The 25,249-nt window shown below is 39.4% G+C and overlaps 1 protein-coding gene, 1 non-coding gene and 1 pseudogene across 5 annotated transcripts in view; 1 reads left to right on the forward strand and 2 right to left on the reverse strand.

Annotated features, from left to right (window-relative positions):
* EHBP1 (EH domain binding protein 1) overlaps positions 1-25,249 on the forward strand; it is a 378,411-nt gene that overhangs the window by 14,530 nt on the left and 338,632 nt on the right. The gene's annotated exons all lie outside the window — the stretch shown is intronic.
* Positions 12,427-12,809, reverse strand: LOC133772959 (large ribosomal subunit protein eL31-like; annotated as a pseudogene).
* Positions 18,196-18,319, reverse strand: LOC133773097 (small nucleolar RNA SNORA40). Its single transcript, XR_009867883.1, has one exon. It is a non-coding gene; the product is annotated as a small nucleolar RNA SNORA40 (small nucleolar RNA).

Raw genomic sequence — 25,249 nt, forward strand, 5'->3', positions numbered from 1 at the left:
CTCAAATGGGTTTTCCATGATTTCCTTTTGCTTATAGGGTACATTTAGTATAATTTTAATCACTTAAATCTGTTTTTTTTTCTGTTTTACTAGTCTTCTTCCAACTCATTTTGCTTAAGATTCTGAAATATTGTTTACCACATGCTGATAGTTTCTTAATTCTCATCTCCAAAAAATCATTAAATGCAGAGAGCCATGTAGTAAAACTATGTCAAAGAAACTTAATTGAAACTGGATTTATTCATACGGTAAATGGATTTAGAAATCAAACTTAATTGTTCGATTTTAATTTGAAGAGTACTCTAAAGTACAAAATAGCTTAAGCATTCGTTGTCATTTAAAAAAAAATATTTGTTTCAAAGAGTTACAGAGAGGTAGAGGCAGAGAGAGGCAGAGAGATCATCCATCTGCTGGTTTAAGTATGGGGTTAGCTGTAGGATTTTTTGTAGATGTCCTTTATCAAGTTAAGGAGTTATCCTCTATTACTAGTTGACTGAGAGGTTTTTTTTTTTTTTTTTTTTTTTTTTTTTTAAGATTCTATCTATTTATTTGAAAGTCAGAGTTACACAGAGAGAGGGAGAGACAGAGAGACAGATCTTCGACTCCACAGCTGGCCGCAATGGTCAGCACTGGGCCAGGTCTAAGCCAGGATCCTGGAGCTTCTTTCAAGTCTCCCATGTGGGTGGCAGGGGCCCAAGCATTTGCCAAGCTCTTGGCCATCTTTCACTGCTTTCCCAGGCCATAGTAGGGAGCTGGATCAGAAGTGGAACAGTCAGGACACAAATTGGCCACCCGTATGGCATGTTGGCGTTGCAGGTGGCGCCTTTACCTGCTATGCCACAATGCCAGCCCCCAGAGGTTTTTTAATACCATGAATTGGTATTGGATTTTGTCAGTTTCTGCATCTGTTGATATAATCATGTGACTTTTCTTTAGCCTGTTAATAGATGGATTGTAAGAATTGATTTTGAATGTTGAAACAGCTTGCACACCTAGAAGAAATCCCACTTGGTCATGGTTTATAATTCTTTTCATACACTGTTGATTGAATTTGCTATGTAGATCTGAGTTTTAAACCATGTAATTTTCCTTTCTGAAGAAATTTTAAGTGTCTTTTTTTTTTAACAAGGGAGTTCAACTGGTGACAAAATCTTTAAAGCCTGGTTACCTGAGGAAATCTGATTCTCCTTTACTTTGAAAGAACAGTTTCACTAGATACAGAATTCTAGGTTTAACCATTCAAGCTTTAACCATTTCACTCGACTTTCTTGTTTGCATGGTTTCTTAAAAGAGGGCAGATGTTATTCTTATCCTTGTTCCTTTCTATGAATGTTTTTGTTTTTTTGGGGGTTCCTTCAAGATTTTTGCTTTGTCTTTAATTTTTGGTATGCTTAGGTATAGATTTCTTTATATGTCTGTCCTTTTTTTTTTTTTTTTTCTTAAGATTTATTATTTAGTTGAAAGTCAGAGTTACACAGAGAGAGAAGGAGAGTCAGAGAGAGAGAGGGAGGTCTTCCATCCGCTGGTGCACACCCCCGATGGCCACAACAGCCGGAATTGCACTGATCCGAAGCCAGGAGCCAGGAGCTTCTTCCAGGTCTCCAACAAGGCTACAGGGGCCCAAGGACTTGGGCCGTCTTCCACTGCTTTCCCAGGGTATAGCAGAGAGCTGGATCAGAAATGGAGCAGCTGGGACTCAAACCTGTACCCATATGGGATGAGGGCATTGCAGGCGGTGGCTTTACCTACTCCACTACAGCGCTGGCCCCTGTCCTACTTGGTTTCTTTGACCTAGATCTTTGGTTTGATGTCTATCATTAATGTGGGGAAATCTCTATTGTTACTGCTTCATCTATTTCTTCTGTTTGTCTTTTTTTCCCTTAGGTTGTCATTCTATGTATTTATGCCTTTTTAATTGTCTCACAGCCCTTGTATATTCTTTTTTCTATTTACATTTCAGTTTTAGATATTTCTATAGACATTTCTTGCAATTTACTGATTCTTTCCATGGCAATATCCAGACTATTGATGATTCTGTCAAAAGCATTCTTCAATTCTTTTATAGCACTTCATTTTGATTCTGAGAGTTTCATCTCTGTGTTTCCATTAGCACACTATTATTTTATTAGTTTTTTTATTAAAAAAAAGTAAATTACTAAGTTCATTCTTTTTGCATGTGATATGTTCTAAATTGCTTTATAAAAAGTTCATCTTTGGGGCTGGGACTGTAGTGTAGCAGGTGAAGCTGCTGCCTGCGGTGCTGGCATCCCATATGTGCACTGGCTCAAGTCTCTGCTGCTCCACTTCCGATCCAGCTCTCTGCTATGACCTGGGAAAGCAGTGGAAGATGGCCCAAGTCCTTGGACCCCTGCACCTGTGTGGGACACCCAGAGGAAGCTCCTGGCTCCTGGCTTCGGATCATTACAGCTCTGGCCGTTGTGGCCAATTGGGGAGTGAACCATTGGATGGAAGACCTCTCTCTCTCTCTCCCTCTGCCTCTCCTTCTCTCTCTGAGTAACTCTGACTTTCAAATAAATAAATAAATCTTAAAAAAAGTTCATCTTCATGCACCTTACAGTTAGCAATGTATGGCAGTGCCAGACTCACCATACTTTTACAAATAGTGTAATTTTAAGTTTCTAATCCAATAGGTAAAAGATGGTTTCATCTTGTTTTAATTTTATCTTGTTGAGAAATTTAATATTTTCTTTCTTTTGTTGACTAGTTTTTATTCATTTATAACTCTCTTTCTCTACCTTTCAAATAAATAAAAATAAATAGAATATAGCATAGCTATATCCAACAATTCCTTACTAGTTTAATTACATATGACCTGATTGATCTACTTGTTTAGGTATAATTGGGAGCATCATATGCAACTGGGAAAATGTGTTTGGCTAGGGACACTTATTCAAACATGTAACATATTTGTTGAGACATTAACTTTTGAAATGTCTCAAATATATTGAAGATGACTAATATTCTTGAGAGAATAGATTATGATATATATGTGCTGGAAGTTTTATTTGGTTCCAAAAACTGTATGAGAGGAGGTATTCAAAAACTCATGGGAAATGTATATTGTGAAAAAACTATGCATGAATTTCCAATTTTTTTTTTTTGCATCCAACTGATCTTTACACATTTTCCACATGTTTTGGAGTACCATAATATATATCTTTCATTCTACATGAAGCAGTTTTATAATTTCTGTGCCTTTAGTGTTCTCTCTACCCAATAGTAACAAAGTATAATTAAAATGCCTATCATTAAAAAAAAAAAAAAACTTAGAAGAAAAAGATTGGAAAGTAGAGAAAGAGAAAAAAGAATGAGCCAGCAACTGTATGTTTTGGGGCATAAGTTCTAACATATTTAGCACAATGAGATTTGAGTTTCAGTATTTAATGTATTTGTGTGCATTATATTATTCCTTACCTTTCCAAGATTTTTAGAAAGTGATTTTGGTATTTGAGCATGTACCACAACACTGTCCCCAGTGTGATATTCCTGAAGCAAGGCTTGCCAAATGATGAACATTCATTCAGTCAAGAGCCCTGATATCTAGTCTGGCTCTGTTATTCAGATGTTAAACATCTGTAAAATTAAAAGGTCATACAAGATCTCAAGCCAAATTGCAGCTCTTAAAAATTATATTTTGGTTATGATTTTCGCAGCCAGTGGTTGAGTAAGAAAGAGGATTGGTAGGCAGTTTGCTAAGGCTCCACACTCAAGCACTTGTTTAAAAAAAATAATAAAAATATGGCTTGCTGTGGACAAGCTAGGGGAAATTGGGCAGGAATTAAAGAGGTTATGCAGAGGTTATATGGAAAGGACAAGGACCTTTTTTTCACTGATTCCAGTCTCACCTTTTAAAGTTGGATATACACCATTACTCCCCTCCCTTTGGAAGAAAAGAAAATAATAGATTTTTCTTAAACTTATTCTAACTAACCACTATTCTAGTTGCTGATATTTTGGAATCTCTGGACTTTCAAAGCTTTTAGTTAAAATCCTCAATTTTTATCTGTTTATTTTGTTTGTGGAAAAGGTAGGGGTAGGGGAAAGATCTAGATCTCTCATTCACTGTGTTTCCCACAAATTACCACAGTAGCTGGGCCTAGGCTAGACTTAAACCAGAAGCCTAGAACTCCTTCTAGAATTTCTGTGTGGATGGCAGGGGTTCAAATGTGAGCCATTACCTGCTGCTTCCCAGGGTGCATGTTCGCAGGAAGCTGGGATCTGGAGTCTAACTGAAATTTGAACCCAGGCACTCTGATGTGGAATGTGGGCATCCCAAGTAGTATCTTAACCAGAAGACCAAAATGCTCACCCCTAAAGTCTGCAATTTTTTAAAACGATGTTTTTATTGATAGCTATGATTTGGGTATAAAGCAAAGTTAGAAGATTTGAAAACGTCTACACATTTTGAAAGGGAAATTTTTTTTTAAAGATTTATTTATTTGAAAGTCAGAGTTACACAGAGAGAGAGGAGAGACTGAGAGAGAGGGGTCTTCCATCCGCTGGTTCACTCCCCAGGTGGCCGCAACGGCTGGAGCTGTGCTGATCCAAAGCCAGGAGCTGGGTCTTCCCATATGGGTTCAAGGGCCCAAAGACTTGGGCCATCTTCAACTGCTTTCCCAGGCCATAGCAGAGAGCTGGATTGGAAGTTGAGCAGCTGGTACTTGAACTGGTGCCCATATGGGATGCTGGCACTGGAGACGGCAGCTTTACCTGCTACACCACAGCGCTGGTCCCAGGGAAATTTTTAAATACTGCTTTTGATACCATGAGAAGGTACATTGCAGTAGTTGTAACATCAGTTACATTGATTGTGACTTATTGGAACACTTGCATATTTCACCTTCATGGGATAATATAATAATATTTTTAATACTTTTTTTTAAGATTTTATTTATTTATTTGAGAGGCAGAGCTACAGACAGAGAGAGGGAGAGACAAAAAGAAAGGTCTTCCATCTGGTTTACTCCCCAGATGGCTGCAGTGGTCAGAACTAGGCCATTCTGAAGCCAGGAGCCAGGAAATTCTGGGCCTACCATGTGGATGCAGGGGTCCAAGCACTTGGGCCCATCTTCCACTGCTTTCCTAGGCCATAAGCAGAGAGCTGGATCAAAAGAGGAGCAGTTGGGTTAGGAACTGGCACCCATATGTGATGCCGGCTCTACAGGCAGAGGATTAGCCTACAATGCCACAGCACCGGCCCCTTTTAGTTTTCTTTTCTAAATTTTTATTTTCATTTTGTTGGAAGGCAGAGAGAGAGACAAATAGAGATCTTCTGTTTGCTGGTTGGCCCCAAGTGCCTGCAACAGCCAGGGCTGGGCTAGGCTGAAGCCAGGAGCCCAGAATTTCATCTGGGTCTCCCATGTAGCTGGCACAGACCCAGTGTACTTGAGCTGTCATCTGCTGCCAGAATCTATGTTAGCAGGATGCTGGTTTGGAAGTGGAGTATCTGGAACTCAAAACAGACTCTCCAATATGGGATGCAGTATTCCAAGTATGACTTAAGTGTTAGGGCAAATGCCCACTCCAATTCACATTTTTTTTCACAGATTAAAGTCATACAGCTATATATCATTTATCATTCTAGTTTCTGTGTAGTTAGGAAGCTCAGAAAATTGTAGATCATTGTTTATAAAGGTCAATTGTAGAAAGGTCGGTATGAGTTGGAAATTTGAATTAAGAAAACAAAAAGCCCCAAATCTCTGTGCTAGAATTGTAACATAAGCAGCTACTATATGTACTGAGTTCATATCTTGTCATAATAAGTAGTAACATATTTTCTCCTCTTAACATTCTCCCTTAGGATAGTAGCTTTCCTTCATAGAAAACAGATTCAGAGGCTGGCACCGCGGCTCACTAGGCTAATCCTCCGCCTTGCGGCGCCGGCACATCAGGTTCTAGTCCCGGTCGGGGCGCCGGATTCTGTCCCGGTTGCCCCTCTTCCAGGCCAGCTCTCTGCTGTGGCCCGGGAGTGCAGTGGAGGATGGCCCAAGTCCTTGGGCCCTGCACCCCATGGGAGACCAGGAGAAGCACCTGGCTCCTGCCATTGGATCAGCGTGGTGCACTGGCTGCAGCGCGCCAGCTGCGGCGGCCATTGTAGGGTGAACCAACAGCAAAGGAAGACCTTTCTCTCTGTCTCTCTCTCTCTCTCTCTCTCACTGTCCACTCTGCCTGTCAAAAAAATAAATAAAGAAAAAGAAAACAGATTCAGAAATGAAAATTTATACATTTCTGGTCTGTTCATGAATGAACTTGTATGTGTTTTAAATGTGTTAGAAAATGTACTTTTTGTGTCCAGGGGAAGGAGGGATGGAGAGCGAGAGCAAGAGAGAGATCTCTCTTCCATCCACTGTTCACTCCCCTCAATGGCCACAACAGCCAGGTCTGTACCAGGCCAAAGCCAGGAGCCCAAAGCTTCTTCTGGGTCTCTGATATGGGTGCAGGGGCCCAAGCACTTGAGCTGTCTTCCACTCCTTACCCAGGCATATTAGTTGGATCAGAAGTGGAGAAGCCAGGTTTCAAACCAGTGCACATATGGGATGCCAGTGTCTCAGGTGGAAACTTAACATGCTGCCCCACAATGCCGGCCCCAATAAGTACATACATCTTAAAAATAAAAAATCAGAGCTGGGATTTGAACCCAAGCACTCCATTGTGGGACGTGGATGTCTTAACAGGTGCCTGGACCACTAGGCTAGATGATTGCCCCTGTTTTGTTCTCATATGACTTCTTTAACCGCTTTACTCCTGTCTCTAAACAGTTGTTTTAAAAAAGTTAGATGCTAATAGTATTATTTGATTTTTTCCCCCCAAATTTCATTCTCTAATTAAAAACACGTTTCTTTTCAAATGACAAGCTCAATCAAACTCTTAAAAATCTCTTCAGTACACTATGGTTATTCCTGAGAACAATCTAGTATATTTTGCTATTACAACTGGGGTGAAAACTAACCTTTCCAGTTGTGAAGCTATTTGCATTTTCTTATACATATACAGATTCTTTTTTAAAATATAAATGAACTGTTTAAACACTTATATGATTTTGGTATCATTAATATTGACTAGTAGAAGTGATTTTAAAAGTTTTTTTTTTTTTCTTTTTTTTTTTTTGACAGGCAGAGTGGATAATGAGAGAGACAGAGAGAAAGGTCTTCCTTTTTGCCATTGGTTCACCCTCCAATGGCCGCTGCGGCCGGCGCATCTCCCTGATCCGAAGCCAGGAGCCAGGTGCTTCTCCTGGTCTCCCATGTGGGTGTAGGGCCCAAGGACTTGGGCCATCCTCCACTGCCTTCCCGGGCCATAGCAGAGAGCTGGCCTGGAAGAGGGGCAACCGGGATAGAATCCAGCGCCCCAACCGGGACTAGAACCCAGTGTGCCGGCGCCGCAAGGCGGAGGATTAGCCTGTTAAGCCATGGCGCCGGCCAAAAGTTTTTTAAGGTAGATGTTTGGTACAGTAGTTAATTTGCTACTTAGGGCGTTGCATTCTCTGTTGGAGAGACTGATTTGAGGTCTGGCTACTCTGCTTCCAATCCAGCTTGAAATGAATTATGCATAGTTTTCCTTTGTTACCCTTTTAATATCCCTAGAATTTATAGTGGAATCTTCTCTCATTTCTGATACTAGTAATTTTTCTTTTTTTTTCTCACCTTGGTTAGAGGTTTATTGATTTTATTGATTCTTTCAAAAAAAAAATCCCAGCTTTTGATTTTGTCTATTGATTTCCTGTTTCTAGCTTCATTGATTTCTGCTTTCATTCTTACAGGTTTTCTGCTTATTTTACATTTAATTTGTTCTTTTTCTAGTTTTCTGAGGTGGAAACAGATTATTCATTATAGACATTTTTCATTTTTAATATATACCATAATTTTCAATGCTGTCAGTTTCATTCTGAAAATGCTTCCTTAGGTATATCACACAAATTATGATAAATTATTTTCATTGAGTTAAAACAATTTTCAAAAAATTCTGTTGATTTTTTTACTCCTGTGTTTTGTATTTATAATGTGTTGTATAATTTCCTTGTATTTTGGGGTTTTCCAGTTATCATTCTGTTAATTGATTTCTGGTTTAATTCCATTGTGGTCTGGAAGGAGATGTTGTATGATTTCTTTTTTTTTTTTTTTTAATTTATTTCACAGATAGAGTTAGACAGTGAGGGAGAGAGACAGAGAGAAAGGTCTTCTTCCGTTGGTTCACCCACGAAATGGCCGCTACGGCCGGAGCTATGCCATTCCGATGCCAGGAGCCAGGTACTTCTTCCAGGTCTCCCACGTGGGTGCCGGCACCCAAGCACCTGGGCCATCCTCCACTGCCTTCTCGGGCCACAGCAGAGAGCTGGACTGGAAGAGCAGCAACTGGGACTAGAACCTGGCGCCCATATGGGATGCTGGCGCCACAGGCGGAGGATTAACCAAGTGAGCCACGGCACTGGCCCCTCTTTTTTTTTTTTTTAATTAAAGATTTATTTATTTATTTGAAAGTCAGAGCCCACAGAGAGAGGAGAGGCAGAGAGAGGTCTTCCATACAATGGTTTTCCCCAATTGGCCGCAGCGGCCGGAGCTGCGCCGATCCGAAGCCAGGAGCCAGGAGCCGCCTCTGGGCCTCCCACGAGGGTGCAGGGGCCCCAAAGGCTTGGGCCATCCTTTGGGATTCAGGCCAGGGCATTAACCCGCTGCACCAGAGCGTTGGCACCTGTATGATTTCTATTCTTTTAAATTTTTTAGAGTGTGTTTTATGTCATTGTATATGTATACATATACATATACATATAAAACCGTTCTATATGAGCTTGAGAAAAAAGTGTGTTCTGCTTTTGTTGAATAAAGTAGCCTATTGATAACATCTGGTTGCTGGTGCTTAATTCAACTTTGTTCTTACTGAATTTCTATCTGCTGGATCTGTCCATTTTCTAGGATGTTGACATCTCTGGTTATGATCATGGATTCATTTGTTTGTTCTTGCAGTTCTATTTGTTTTTAAGATTTACTTATTTATTTGAAAGGCAGAGTTAGGCAGAGGAGAAAGAGAGAGAGAAAAAGAGAGAGAGGTCTTCCATCTGCGGTTCACTCCCCAGATGGCCGCAACAGCCAGAGCTGCCTCAATCTGGAGCCAGGAGTTTCCTCTGGGTCTCCCATGAGGGTGCAGGGGCCCAAGGACTTGGGGCATCCTCTACTGCTTCCCCAGGTCAGAGCAGAGAGCTGGATTGGAAGTGAAACAGCTGGGACTTGAACTGGCACTCATATGGGATGCCGGCACTACAAGTGGCAGCTGTACCCACTATGCCACAGAGCTGGCCTCATCTATTAGTTTTTGATTAATTTCATTTGAGTTTCTGGTGTTAGGTACATACACATTAAGTATTGTTGTATTTTGTTCAATAATTGACCCCTTTATCATTATGTAATGTCCCTCTTTATCTTCTGATAGCTTTCTTTGCTTTGAAATCTCTTTCTGAAGTTAACAAGGTACTCCTGCTTTGTTTTGATCAGAGTTAGATGGAATATTTTTCTCCATCCATTTATTTTTAATCTATTCATGTCTTTATATTTAAAATGGATTTCTTATAGAAAACATGCATTTAGTGTTGTTTTTGAATCATCCCGGCAATGTCTTTTAATTGGTATATTTAGACCAGCAAAGCGATTGATGATGTAATTGGATCAATATCTTATTTGTTACTGTTTTCTATTTGCTGCCCTTGAGAGAGAGAGAGAGAGGGAGAGAGATGCAGATAAAGAATGGCAGTGAGTGCCCCACCTACAGTTTACTTCCCTAGTGTCCACAATAGTTGGGGCTATGTCAAGATAATGTCCAGAGCTAGAAACTCAATCCAGGTCTCCCATGTGGATGGAAGGGACCTGTGTCTTCCTGTTTTTATTTTCCACTCTATCTTTTGTGGCTTAATTGAGCATTTTTATATGATTTCCTTTATCATCTTCTTCTTTTTTTTTTCCTTTTCTGGTGGTTGCCCTGGAGTTTACAAAATACATTTACAACTAATATAGGTCCATTTTCAAATGATGCTATATCATATATATATATATATATATGGTATATATGTATATATATATAAAACCTACCTTATATATATAAGGTATATAATAACAAAATAATCCTAATTCTTCCTTCCTACCCCTTGTGTCATTGCTGTTCATCATTTCATTTATATAAGCTCGTGGAAGTGTATATGTATATATATATATATATGCACACACACATACTATATAAACATAATATATATAAGCATATTATAATTAAATCTATTATTGCTACTTTTACTTGGAACAAATTGTTTTCTGTTAGAACAGTTAAGAATAAGGAGAAAGGTTTTGTTTTTACCTTTATTATTTATTCAATGCCCTTCCTTTGTTTATGTTGATTCTAGTTTCTGACCCATACTATTTTCCTTCTTTCCAATTGAACATTTTTTTCAGAGCAAGTTTAGTGGAAACAGAATCTCTCAGTTTTTGTTTGTCAGAGGAAGTCTGTATTTCTTGTTCAGTTTTTTAAAATTTATTTTGATTTATTTGAAAGGCAGAGTTAGAAAGAGAGAGTGAGCGAAAGAGAGATACAGAGAGTGAGATCTTCCATTTGCTGGTTTACTTCCCAGATTGCTGTAACAGTGGGGTGGGCCAGGCTGAAAACAGGAGTTAGGAGTTTTTTCCAGTTTTTTCATATGGGTACAGAGGCCCAAGGATTTGGACCCTCTTCTGCTGCTTTCCCAGTGCATTAGCAGGGAGCTGGGTGGAAAGTAGGGCACCTGGGACTTGAACTGGTGCCCATATGGGACACCTGCACTGCAGGTGGCAGGTTAACCCACTACACCACACTTTCCTTCACTTTTAAAGGACGGTTTCCCATGGTACAGAATTCTAGGTGATGGATTTTTCCTCTAAGCACTTTAAATATTTCCCTGCACTCTCTTCTTGCCTGCATGGTTCTGAGAAGTCATTTATAAATATTACCTCTTTTTCTTGTATGAGTAATAATTTTATTTTCTCTGGCTTTTTTCTTTTCCTTTTCTTTCTTTTTTTTATTTTTATTTTTTATTTTATTATTATTATTTTTTTTGACAGGCAGAGTGGATAGTGAGAGAGAGAGACAGAGAGAAAGGTCTTCCTTTTTGCCATTGGTTCACCCTCCAATGGCCGCTGCGGCCGGTGCATCTCACTGATCCGAAGCCAGGAGCCAGGTGCTTCTCCTGGTCTCCCATGTGGGTGTAGGGCCCAAGGACTTGGGCCATCCTCCACTGCCTTCCCGGGCCACAGCAGAGAGCTGGCCTGGAAGAGGGGCAACCGGGATAGAATCCAGCGCCCCAACCGGGACTAGAACCCAGTGTGCCGGCGCCGCAAGGCGGAGGATTAGCCTGTTAAGCCACGGCGCTGGCCTCTTTTTTTTTTTTTTTTTTGACAGGCAGAGTGGACAGTGAGAGAGAGACAGAGAGAAAGGTCTTCCTTTGCCATTGGTTCACCCTCCAATGGCCGCCGCGGCCGGCGCATCGTGCTGATCTAAAGGCAGGAGCCAGGTGCTTATCCTGGTCTCCCATGGGGTGCAGGGCCCAAGCACTTGGGCCATCCTCCACTGCACTCCCTGGCCATAGCAGAGAGCTGGCCTGGAAGAGGGGCAACCGGGACAGAATCCGGCACCCCGACCGGGACTAGAACCCGGTGTGCTGGCGCCACAGGCAGAGGATTAGCCTATTGAGCCGTGGCACCGGCCTATTTTTTATTTTCTATAGTTTGAAAATATGCTTTTCTGTAGATCTCTTGGCTTTTATCTTGCTTAGTGTTCTTTTAGCTTCCTGAATCTGTGGTTTGGTGTCTTGCATTAATTTGAAGAAACTGATTCATTATTGTTTCAAATATTTCTTCTGTTACTGTTCTGTTTCCTCTCCTTCTGGTATTGCTGTCATTCATATATATATATATATAAACCTTTTGTAGCTGTCCTGTGTGTATGGATATTCTGTTTTTTTTTTTTTTTTTTCAGTTTTTGTTCTCTTTCCTGTAAAAAGAGAAGTTTTCCAAGTTTGTTGAGATACCCAGTTTTCCAAGTTTGTTGAGATACACTCAAGTTCAGGGTTTTTTTTTCTTCAGCCATGAAAATCTAATGAGCCTATCAAAGGCAGTCTTCATTTCTGTAATAGTTTTTTGATCTCTAGCATTTCTTGTTGGTTCTTCTTAGAATTTCCGTCTCTTTTTACATTGCTCATTTTTTCTTGCATGCTGTATATACTTTATCCTATTAGAGCCCATAGTATATTAATTATAAATTACTGGTCTGATTATTCTCATATTTCTACCATCTCTGGATCTTATTCCCATTCTGGATCTTATTCTCATGTTTGTTCTGTCTCTTCAAACTGTTTTTTGGCCTTTCAGTGTACTTAGTAATTGATTCTTTTTAGTTTTATAATCTTAAACTGCAGTTATTTCTTATTACATTGACTGCCTAGAGATTTTGGAAAGTTGTGACAGGAACAAAGTGTAGAGTTTATTTGGTGAGTCTTCAACCTCATTACATTCTTTGGACAGTCTCATGCAGATATGGTATGGGACATTCCTTTTTCCTTTGGCCCATACAGCTTTGTTGAGCCTGATATCAGTGTGCACATCTGGAGTCTCCACCTGCTTCACAGCAAAATTCCAGGGCTCTTTGAGTGCCCGGGGGTCACACTTCTTGAATCCCACTTCTTGGATGCACTTGTGAATGTTGATGGTGTACTCTTGAGTCACCACTTCCCTGATGGCCGAACAGCTCTTCTTCTCATCACCCTTCTTTGTGGAAGCCATCCTGCAATTCCAAAATGGAAAGATAGAACATGAAGCATTGTGGGAGAGAGAAAGCAAGTATGACTTGTAATTGATTTTTGATAGTTGGAGTTGGTATTTTGGGTAAAAGAAGTACTGTAAGTAGGCTTTTAATTAAACCAAAGTGGTGGAATTGACGGAGAGGAGAGGAAACATTCTGTATTCCTATGATTAGGTCTGTGCCTCTGATCTATAAACTTTTTTTGCTTTTAAGATTTATTTATTTACTTGAAAGAGTTACAGAGAGAAAAGTAGAGACAGAGACATCGATGTTCCAACCGCTGGTTTGCGCCCCAGGTGGCCACAGTGGTCAGGGCTGGGCCAGACCAAAGCCAATAGCCAGGAGCTTCCTATGGGTTTAACAAATGAGTGGCAGGGGTACAAGTAGTTGGGCCATCTCCTGTTGCTTTCCCAGGCCATTAGCAGGGAGCTGGACTGGAAGTGGAGCAGCTTGGACTTGAATCAATGCCCGTAAAGGATGCCAGAGTGGTAGGCAGCAGCTTTACCATTACACTACGATGCCGGCCCATGTTCTATGAACTTAAGTAACTTAAGTTACTTTTCCCTGACTTCAGTGGGCAGGATGGCTCTAGTGGGGAGTGAGCTGGTGTTGTATATTTTCTTTTTCCCAGGTCAGTTAGGTTCTGGTGAAAACCCTAGCAGATTACACTTTAGTTTAACAGTTCCTCTTAAGGATGGACCTTGTTATGGAAAACAGAATACTCTGACATGTCTTAAAATAGTTGTTTTCCCTTCCCCCATTGTGAGCATAAGGGTATTTTTCACTGGTATTCAATATGGGAATGTGGTAAAGCTCCAGGAGATAAAACACACAGGAGTGTGTGTCCATTCCTCCCAAACCCTGTGACTGGGTCTGCCTGGATTTTTTATTTCTCAGACTGTCCAAAGTGAATATTTGGCACTTTATTAGTTAGAGTTCAGTTTTCCCTACTCTAGCACTGGTTTGCAGAAAAGTTCCAGCTCTGTTACGTTGTGATTCTCTGTTGTTTGTTGTTGGTTTGTCCAGTGACCTTCTGTTTTAAATCTAAAAAGAGTTGTTGATATTTGAATTTGTTGAGTTTTTTATGTATTGTAGAGATATGGTAACTTCTAGTCTGCTTATATTGCTGGACTGGAAACTGAAAGTCTGTTTAACTTTTTTTTTTTTTTTTAAAGATTTATTTATTTATTTGAGAGAGTTACACAGAGAGAGAAGGAGAGGTGGGGCGGGGGGTGGGGTGTTGTCTTCTACCCGCTGATTTACTCCCCAACTGGTCACAGTGGCTGGAACTGCGCTGATCCGAAGCCAGGACCAAGGAGCTTCTTCTGGGTCTCCTACGCGGATGCAGGGCCCCAAGGCCTTGGGCCATCTTCTGCTGCTTCCCCAAGCCATAGCAGAGAACTGGATTGGAAGTGGAGCAGTCAGGACTCGAACCGGCACCCTTATGGGATGCCAGCACTGGAGGTGGCAGCTTTACCTGCTATGCCACAGCACCGGCCCCCTATGTTTAACTTTTTAAGAAACTGCCAAACTGTTTTCCATAGCAGCCACACCATTTTACAATCCCATGAGCAATGTATGAGGGTTCTAATTTCATCATATTCTTGCCAGCACTCTGTCTTTTTGTGAGGTAGTATATATCATTTTTCAATAGCATACTTTCAACTATTCTTTTTTTGATTATAGTCCTTAACAATGTTGATTTTGGGAGTTGAGAATTTAGCTGTCTTAAACCACCTCTTCTTAAACATGCTTATTTTTTCCTTTGTCCTCCCATTTCACAATCAGCTCTATCAGAGTTAAATCAGAATTTGTTGTTATGGCTAGTAAATATTGCTTATAGCTTAGCCCTATATAATTATCACATTTTCTTTGTTTTGATTTTCCTAGTGTTGATAATTACTACCCCTCCCCCCATAATATGTTTATCATTATTATTCTTAAACTTTTATATTGGCTCTCAAAAACACTGGAAATTCATCACTTCTTTTTTAATCCCTGGAGCCCTCCAGTGTCCTGTTCCACATTGCATGGTTCCTCTCTAGGGCTGTGGCCTAAGTGACGTCTTGGGGCTTTTTTTCACTGTTACACTGGGGATTGTCAGATATTTAACTTTCTGGATTTATCTAAATGTCTTGCATTTCTTTTCCTTTTTATTCCACTTCTAAAAGATTCCCCAAGTTTATGTTCCAACCCTTTTTTTATTTTTTGCTTTCCTAATGAAAAATAATGATACAGTTTTCAGAATTACAACATTATATCCTTTTTTAAAAAATATATATGTATTAAAGGTCCCTGGTTGATGTTCACATGTAAACTATTTGGAGACTATGCATCCATGAAGAGTAGTTGCTGAGTTTTTTTTTTTTTTTTTTTGAGAGACACTTAGCTAAGTACTTTTGAGATATCAACAAAAATTATATATTTATATATATTTATCACTATCCTATTACTATTCTATTTAGAAGCATAAGAGTTATAATTTTTATAATATAAAGATATTTCTGAAATAATATTATAGTGAATTGTTGCAATATCAGTCTTCTCGAACAATATTTTTCAACTTTCTTTAATGTTTTATAGTGCCACTCATAACAGTCCCTTTAATTTAGTATATTGTTTACTCTCTCTGTCTCTTTTTTTTTTTTTTGTAGCCTTACTGGAGCAAACCTCACATGTGGAGAACACAGATGTCAGTATTCCTATATGTTATCTTAACTGATCTTTTTTTTTTTTTTTCAAGATTTTATTTATTTATTTGAGAGGTAGAGTTACAGGCAGTAAGAAGAAGAGACAGAGAGTAAGGTCTTCCATCGTTGGTTCACTCCCCAAATAGCCGCAACGGCCGGAGCTGTGCCCATCTGAAGCCCGGAGCCAGGAGATTCTTCCGCGTCTTCCATGTGGGTGCAGGGGACCAAACACTTGGGCCATCTTCTACTGCTTTCCTAGGTCACAGCAGAGAGCTGGATTGGAAGAGGAGCAGCCGGAACTAGAACCAGTGCCCATATGGGACGCCGGCTCTGCAGGCAGAGGATTAACCTACTGCGCCACAGGACCGGCCCCAATTGATCTTTATATTATTCCTATGACATTTTTCTTTCACAGATGAGCATCCTCCTGAGACTTACACCTGATAACTAGGAAAAGGGGAATCAGCATTCAAACCCAGATCTAGCTGTCTTCATATGATTCTTTGATCCTTCATGTTTTTTCCCTGCTTGTTCCCAGTAAGAGCTTTGTGAATACTAGGAAATCTTTTGAGAACCTTAATATCATGAGAGAAACAGACAGATAAATAAAATCATCAATAATGTACAATTGCAGCAATTACAGAATTGCATTGAGGGGAAATTGTGAAGGTAATTGTTTTGGAGGGCTAGGGAATGGTCAGATTGATACATTCTTTTTTCTTCCTAAATTAAATTCCAAGGAGCCAGGTATATAACTTGGGTATACTAACATTTGTATTAATGTGAGACCTGGGGGTGCCGGTGCTGTGGTGTAGGTTAAGCCTCTGCCTTCAGTGCCGGCATCTCTTATGAGTGCCAATTCATGTCCCAGCTGTTCCACTTCCGATCCAGCTCCCTACTAATGCACCTGTGAAAGCAGCAGAAGATGGCCCAAGTGTTTGGGCCCCTGCACCCACATAGGAAACCCAGATGAGGCTCCTGGCTCCTGGCTTCGGCCTGGCCCAGCCCCGGCTGTTGTTTGAGGCCATTTGGGGAGTGAACCAGTGGATGGAAGGTTCTCTTTCTCTTTCTCTCTCTCTTTCTCTCTCTGTGTCTCTGCCTTTCAAATAAAGTAAATAAATCTTTAACAAAACAAACAAAAAACCAGGACTATGGAAATAAAAGAGTAACTAATATAGTAAATTGAAGGAATTGTTTTGATATTCTAAAACAATAAAGAAATTTAGAAGCATTGTTTCAGAAGACCAATATTGTGAACATATACAGCAATGATTCATTATATTATAGTCTGACTCAGCAATATCTTTATATTATAAAATTATAAATCCTTTATACTATTGAATAGTAAGTAAATGCATGTGTGTGTGTATTTATTTTCCTCCCTAGTATCCTATCAGTACACTCAGCTCAAGAATGCCAAATTGAGTGCTGGAATTTTGGTGCAGCAGGTGAAACCACCGCCTGCATGCTGGCATCCCATATGGGTGCTGTTTTGTGTCCTGGCTGCTCCACTTTGATCCAGCTCCATGCTGGTAGCCTGGGAAAGCAGCAAAGGATGGCCCAAGTGCTGGGGTCTCTGCTGCCCACATTGGAGACGTGGATGATGTTCTTGGCTCCTGGCTTCTGCCTGGCCTGGCCCTGGCCATGTGGTTGTTTGGGAAGTAAGCGAGCGGATAGAGGATTTCTCTCTCTACCTCTGTCTCTTCCTCTCTATAACTCTGACTTTCAAACAGGTAAATAAATCTTTAAGAGAAGAAAAAAGAATGCCAAATTATACTTCTCAATTTGAATGGCACTCTCCTTAAATACTGGTATAGAGGTATTAGAAATCAGATATTTCTGTTAAAAGTCCAAATACATCACCAGTAAAATGTTTTTACTCCAAAACAATCAATCTGTGAAAATATTTATAAATGTTAAGATGATGCTAAATTTAAAGTATTTTTATTTAAGTGACAAAGATGCTTTACAGCTCATTATTAGAACTGGCCTTTGTTTTTATAGAAAATAAATGTACCATATATGTATATATATGTGAATATGTGTACTTTGTCTAGTATTTGTACAGCTTTTCCTGTTGAATTAATTATTACAGCTTGTTAAATAACTTGTGAAGTAAGCATAAAGGAGTATAATTAACCGGAGCTGCAACAGTGATAGTATAATAGGAGGCAGATGTACCTACTGAAGGATAAAAATAATTACTTGAGAAATAGTAAAAGTTAGAGTATTTCTGTGATAAGACAATTTTCTTCCTTTTGTTTCAATATTCATAGCATCCTACCATGAAATGTTTAGTTATGGCTAAGAGCCCTTTCCCCTAAAAGAATAACCCTGCTATTGAGTGAAGTGCCTATTTCACATTAAGTTTAGTCTTCATGTTCTGAGCTGTTTTTCTCATTGTAAGTGTATCCTGAGTTTTGTGGTGAGTACAATATGTTAGACTTTTTGTGTACGAAAGACTTAAGGTTTCTTTATTTTAATTTAGGGAAAACTTAAAGCTTAAGTTTTGAAGTATAGCTATCTTTTATCTTTGAACATTTATTTATTTATTTTTTTAGCCAGCTGAACCTACCATCTCAACATGAAAGTTGGAATACTAAGATCTTCAATCCTAAAACCAACCCTTATGGTTATAAATACTCCTCATCACATCTCTTTTAACTGTGTTAGGCAGCCTATTCCTGCTGGTGTGTATTAAAACTCATACTGATCAGTGAGTTCTGGGTTGCGAAAGAGGATTTATTTTTTGCACCTGTGTAACAGTCTTTGTCCACAAGTTAAAAACAAATACAAGTGCAGTGAAACATTGATTTTATATAAATGAAAAATACAAAACATAAAACAGTTGAATTTTGTCTCAGCCCTTTGAAGTGTAAACTTCTACAAGACAGCAGTTTTATTGTTATTTACATATGTATGTTTACTTTACTGAGTTTTCTAGACTGGTAGTAAATACATCCAGAAATCCAAGTGATCTAACCTAATAAATTTTATTTTTTGCTCACTTCTCAGTGTACAGTGGGTTTTCCTGCATCAGCTGGCCTTCCATATGGTCCTTTAGGGGCTACATACCTTTTATTTTTAGGATTCTGTTGTCCTTTGTCCTTTAGAATCCTTTTTGTTCAGATAGTGTGGGAAAAGTATACTAATTTATTAGCCATTTCACTCCAGAAGTAACACCAACCATTGTTTTTAGTTTTTCTACTTCTCATATTTTAGTCTTGGGAAGTGTCATGTGATTCCATCTGAATGTCAGCATGGTAGTGTGGTGGTGGTGGTGGAAGGACTTGCAGTACCTCCCAGAATTAACTCTCTGCTTTGGATGGGAGCACTAATCTTTGGTAGTCAGTTTACTTCTCTGCTAAAAAACATTACTTTCTTTCACAATATTGTTCAAATGTGCTGATATTAGCTACATTTAGATTGTGTTAGTGTACAGGAGGCAAGTGTCTACTTGCTGTAAATCTTTATCCTATTCCTGAATTTCTTACTTCACTTTTAAACTACCAAATATTTGACCACAATCAGTGTTGTTTAAATTTATGTAATGTTTTAGAATTACCGGAGGTTGTACGTGTGTTCTCTTCGTTTGATAAATTAGGTAAAAAAGAAATTGAGAAACCTTCTAAGGTCACCTAGTGTCAGGCCTTGGAAAAACAAGATTCCTAACTGCCAATCTAGAATTCTTTCCTACATACTATGTCCTCTTTGAAGGGTTCTCTTTTACAACTTTGTATTTACTTAATAATAAATAATTTCTCCATATTTCTACTTAATGCCTTCCTTAAATACCTGGAGAAAGGGGCATTTTAGTTGATGTAGAAGAGAATGAGTGATCTGAAAACCATTAATGATACTGTTTAGACTTTGCCAGTTGTACTGGAATGATATTCTGACTTTGCCAGCCAAAGAGGAAATGGTACAGGAATTGAGAAGCTACCCAAAAAAGAAGGAGAAGTGGAGACCAGAGTGAGATGGGTCCTATTTAAAAAATTTTAGACCTTGGGGAACATTTATGTTAACTTAAGACACCCACTCTACTTTGGTTAACTTAGAAAATAAATTAATTCACCTATATGGGAGCTCTTTAAATTTGGCAAAAATTTTTAAAAATTAATTTATCTCTTAATAATTTATTCCAGACTTTAAAGTATTGATTTATTTTTAGTAACTTACTTCCCCCATCTAAATACTTCCCTCAAAATAAAGTAATAGATATTCATTATGGAACATACTATAAAACTATAAAAACTATTTTAAAAACTGTAAAAATCAAAAAAGTATTAAAAAAAGATATTGAGACACAGAGGGAGAATATCTTTGATCTGCTGTTTCACTCAAATGGCCACAGAGGCCCAGAGCTGGGACAGGCTGAAGCTGGGAACCTGGAACTGCATCTGGGTCTTCCGTGTTGTTGCAGGGGGCTAAAGAATTGGCCACTCTCCATTCCTTTTCTAAGGGCATTAGCAGGGAGCTGCATTGGAAGTGCAGCATCCAGGATTTGAACCTGTGTCATAGGATGTTGGCTTTGCAGGCAGTGACTTAACCTTCTGTGTCACAACACCAGCACCTGAAAGTATATTCTTAAAATGATATGTAATTTTACTTCCTAGTAATAACCACAGTTATAATTTTGAGGTATTTCCTTATGTATCTTCTATTACATAGTATAGAAAAAGTTAAAATCTGTATTAAATAAACAACATAATATCCTGAGCATTGTCTTATGCTTCTAAGTGTTCATGGAAAATAGTTTAATGACCGTATAATTTTCCAGTAAACAGACATACTGTAATTAGTTATTCATCATCAAAAAATTCAAATATCAACAACTCTTTTTTACAAATACTAAATCAATAAAGTAATCTCTGTGGTTGGGCAGGTTCTTTTTGTCAGTGTGACTTTTTCCTGAGATATTTATAAATAGGTTTTTTTCCTATATAAGGTCTTTTTGTCTTCTCAGTGTTTCTCAAGGTTGTGCCTGCATTGGAGTAGTTGGTTTATACTTGTCTCCTTGCTAGATTGTAAACTTGTAGGGCTTGTCTTCTTTAATCTTTGATCTGTATTGTTGAGTACAATGCCAGGTTCACAGGGGGCACTCGGTAGACTACTGTTGAATGCTTATTTTACTTCTGAAAAGTAATGAGACAGATTTTCATGTGATGATTTTGGAATCTTAAGACTTTTAAAATTTTGCCTTACACAAATGATGCTTGTTAGAGAGTGGAAAAAAACTAAAGAAGTCTAAGTTTAAATCATTCCATTTTTTGCTAAAGAAGAGGGCATAACATTTAGTTACAGGCCAAAGAAAGATGCAGTTGGAGCCTTTTTCTCACTCTTCTTTTTTGTCTTTCCAGGATTTAACAACAGGACCATGGTTTGAGACAAACCATCTTTAAATTCAAATTGCTCCTTTTTAAGGGCTCTGAGGGTGGGATTTTTTTAAAAAAGATTTATTTTTATTTATTTGAAAGAGTTAGAGAGAGAGGCAGAGACAGAGAGAGAGGTCTTCCATCCACTGATTCACTCCCCAGATGGCCGCAATGGCTGGAGCTGCGCCGATTCCAAGCCAGGAGCTAGGAGCCTCCTCCAGGTCTCTCACGCGGGTGCAGGGACTTGGGCCATCTTCTACTACTTTCCCTGACCACAGCAGAGAGCTGGATCGGAAGAGGAGCAGCCAGGACCAGAACTGGCACCCATATGGGATATCAGCGCCCCAGGCCAGGGCTTTAACCCGCTGCGCCACAACGCTGGCCCCTAAATCTTTACTTTTTAAAGTAAGTTTTCCATTCCTGAATAAGCCACCAAAAGGTGTCATATTTATCAATGGATTCCTTTAGATAGATTACTCTGAAAATCTGACTGTGTTGCCTAGAATGGATATATACAAAATCTTTATGTGTAATAAGTGAATATGTACTCTGTGTGTGTGTATTATATGTAGTGCTACCTGGTTATTAAACTGAGATGAGGGGATTGCAATATTGAATATGTGATTGTTGAATTCTCTCTGAAACTTGGGCTGTATCAGATTTTCTTGACTTTTTTGATAGAAAGTTGTATAAGCATAGGTTTTTTTGGTAGTAGGAGAAAATATTCATAATTGTTCTTTCCCTGTTCTCGTGGGAGTACATATGTAAATATTTAATAGTTTTTTCTAGTGTAGAAAGAATGCCTAAAATATTTATTGTGGTTAGCCAATTGTATGGTTATTGGTACCCTTCTACCAATAGTAGTAACAATGAGTACAGTTCTCTGTTTTAGAATATTGTGCCTCATTTTGCTGCTGCTGATGTGTAAAAGTGGATTGATTTCTAGCAAACATTTAAAATGTGAATATGATTTTGAGTCCACAAAAACATTTAGTCATCTCTGAAGGCATTCTCAAATTAGTCATTTATGTTCTACATTTTTGAAGCATCAGGCAAGTTAGGAGACTATTCATCCTGCTTTTTTAAGCTAAAAAAGCTTCTCTTTTCTGAAGCACTGAGATGGCTTGAGGGTGAGAGATTGCTGAGAGTTGAGTTGGGAGAAGGCAGCAGTTCAGGTAGCACTAGGGAGATGCTGTGTAGGGGACAGACCCTCACTACCATCACAGCTAATGCCTCACTAGTGACTCACATCAAGAAGGAAGGGGATTACTTACCACTTTACCTGTTAAAGGTGGTTCTTAACCTTGGTTTCTCATTAAATTGCCTGTGGAGGTTAAAAAAACCGCACACCAGATCAATTAAATCAGATTCTCTAAGGTTGGAATCTAAGCAACATTTTAAAGCTTCCCCGGAAGTTTTAATGTGCAGCTGACTACCCCTGCAAAGCTCAGATAAGCTGCAAAAAGGATGTATTACATAGCTACTGGCTTTAGTTAACTGTCAAAAATTACATTAAGAAATTGGGGGAGGGGGTGGCAATGTTCTGTGGTGGGTAAAACCACTGTCTGCAGTGCCAGCATCCATATGGGCACCTATTTGAGTCCAGCTCTCTGCTATGCCCAGGGAAAGCAGAAGATGGCCCAAGTCCTTGGGCTCCTGCACCTACGTGGGAGACCCAGAAGAAGCTTCTGGCTCCAGGCTTCAGATCAGCTCAGCTCCAGCTGTTGCGGCCATCTGTGGAGTGAACCAGCAGATGGAAGACCTCTCTCTTTTTCTCTGCCTCTGCCTCTCTGTAACTCTACCTTTCAAATAAATAAGTAAATAAATAAACCTTAAAAAAAAAAGAAATTGGGGATTCCTTGATGAAATTTAGTGTTTGTTGATTTAGTAGCAAATACTCATTGAACCTCAACCTTGTAGCAGATTCTTATTAGTTACTAGGAATACAAAGATAAATATGATAAGGTTGACAAAGCAGTGAATTCTAGCAGGGAAGATTGAAGTTAATAATAATACAAAGCATATGGAGTATTAAAGCAGCAATGTACCTAGGATATTATTTTGAATATAATTAACTCTGCCTCAGGTTTGGGATATGAAATAGGGGAATTCAGGAGGGTGAGATGAAATAAGAAATGCTCAGAATTTCACACAGAAAGTGTTAAGAGTTTATCAGGTTGAAGAAGAGGAGGAAGAGGAAATTTTTTCAAAAAGGATATATACATACAAAGATAAGAAGAAATTTAAGGGAAATATGTTCAGGGATTGGTTGGAGAGCAAGATGCCCTTGAGATACTTGTAGGTTGTACAGCTAGGAAGGTAGATCAGAGTCAAGTAGTGAAGTGTTGAGGAATATGAATCTTACCTTCTGTGCAAAGAGGTCATAGGGCCAAATGTATGCAGGGCCTCAGTAGATCATCTTAAAGGGTAAAGTTGGTCAGCTGTGAAGCATTTGTCTCTTTCACCTGCAATTTAATGCTTCTGCATCTCACCACTGCTTCCAACATTTCTCTTGGGAAGATTCACCGGAAAGCCTGACACCTAGGGCAGGTGTGGTAGTATAGCGGGTATAGCTGCTGTCTGCAACGCAGGCATCACCTAAGGCTGCCAGTTCGAGTCCCAGCTACTCCACTTCCCAACCAGTTCTCTACTGATGGCCTGGGAAAAGCATTGGAAGATGGCCCAAGTGTTAGGGCCCCTGGTACTCACATGGGAGCCCTGGAAGAAGCTCCTTGTTCCTGGCTCAGCCCTGGTAGTTGAGGCTATCTGGGGAACAAATCAGCTGATGGAAGATCTCTGTCTGTGTCTCTCTATCTCTCTCTGTAACTCTGACTTTCAAATAAATCAATAAACCTTAAAAAAAAAAAAAAAAAGCCTGACACTTGATGGGAACTGGACTTAACCTTAGATGGAGAACTATCATTTTTCTATTGAATTAAACCATTTTGATTATTATCACCATCAGAAACATTGTACATTTGTGTAGATGGCTCCTTAGTCAAATAGTTTCATTATTGAAACTTCTGGGGGTTTTTTTGTATATTTTCTCAGGTTCTACCACTTAAAATGAAAAAGCATTAACATTTTACCTTATTTATGTTGCCTTTTGCATTCTATTCCCTCTGTCCTTTAGCTAAGATCTATACATTGTAAACTCTTAATCCTAGTCTTTGGATATCTAAAAGTGTTTCTTAAGTGGTAACTTCAGGTGATTTAAAGCTCTAGGGTGGCAGCTATGTATTTGTTTTAGCACTTGAAGATCATGGACTCCGTTGTCTTTTGGACTGTTGTTGCTAATAGGAAAGTTGACTGTCAGTATAATTACTCCTTTGTCAATAATCTTTTTTTAAAATGATTTTTTCTCTTTATCTTGCTATTCTGTAGTTTAGTTGCAATATATGTGGATATAGATTTATTTATTATTATTTTTTTAACTTTTATTTAATGAATATAAATTTCCAGTGTACAGCTTATGGATTACAATGGCTTCCCCCTCCCATAACTTCCCTCCCACCCGCAACCCTCCCCTCTCCCGCTCTCCCTCTCCCCTTCCATTTGCATCAAGATTCATTTTCAATTCTCTTTATATACAGAAGATCAATTTAGTATAAAGATTTCAACAGTTTGCACCCACATAGAAACACAAAGTGAAACATACTGTTTGAGTACTAGTTATAGCATTAAATCACAATGTACAGCACATTAAGGACAGAGATCCCACATGAGGAGCAACTGCACAGTGGCTCCTGTTGTTGACCCAACAAATTGACACTCTAGTTTATGGCGCCAGTAACCACCCTAGGCTGTCGTCATGAGTTGCCAAGGCTATGGAAGCCTTCCAAGTTCGCTGACTCTGATCATATTTAGACAAGGTCATAAAAGACAGAGTGAGGATAGTAACCAATGATCCTAAGAGTGGCATTTACCAGGTTTGAACAATTATACAGCATTAAGTGGGCTTTAGGCCTTGTAAATTCAGAGGCCCAGGCCTATCTATCTCTTCACATGGGGTACATCCTAAGGGAGGTGTGAACCTCCTAGGGGAAGGCACTCTGTTGACTTTCATCACTTGGCTGGCCTGGGAGGAGAGCTGGCCAGGTAAAGGCAGGTGGCATCTCTAACAAGAAATTTACAGTTTTGCCTGCAATGTTGCTGACCCTACTTGGCCGTCTACTCAGCTGCAGTGGTCACTTTGGAAATTGGGCTGAGTGAAGGGCTTTTCAGCTTAGAGCCAATAAGATCTGTGGCTCTGACCTGGGCATCCTTCGACTCCAGGGCAGGTCCATTTCCAGTGATCCAACTCTTGGCAGAGCTGCCAGGGCTCTTCACAAGCTGACTTCTGCTGAAGCCCAGGCT

Source organism: Lepus europaeus, chromosome 13 (assembly GCF_033115175.1).
Source record: "Lepus europaeus isolate LE1 chromosome 13, mLepTim1.pri, whole genome shotgun sequence".
Taxonomy (NCBI): Eukaryota; Metazoa; Chordata; class Mammalia; order Lagomorpha; family Leporidae; genus Lepus; species Lepus europaeus.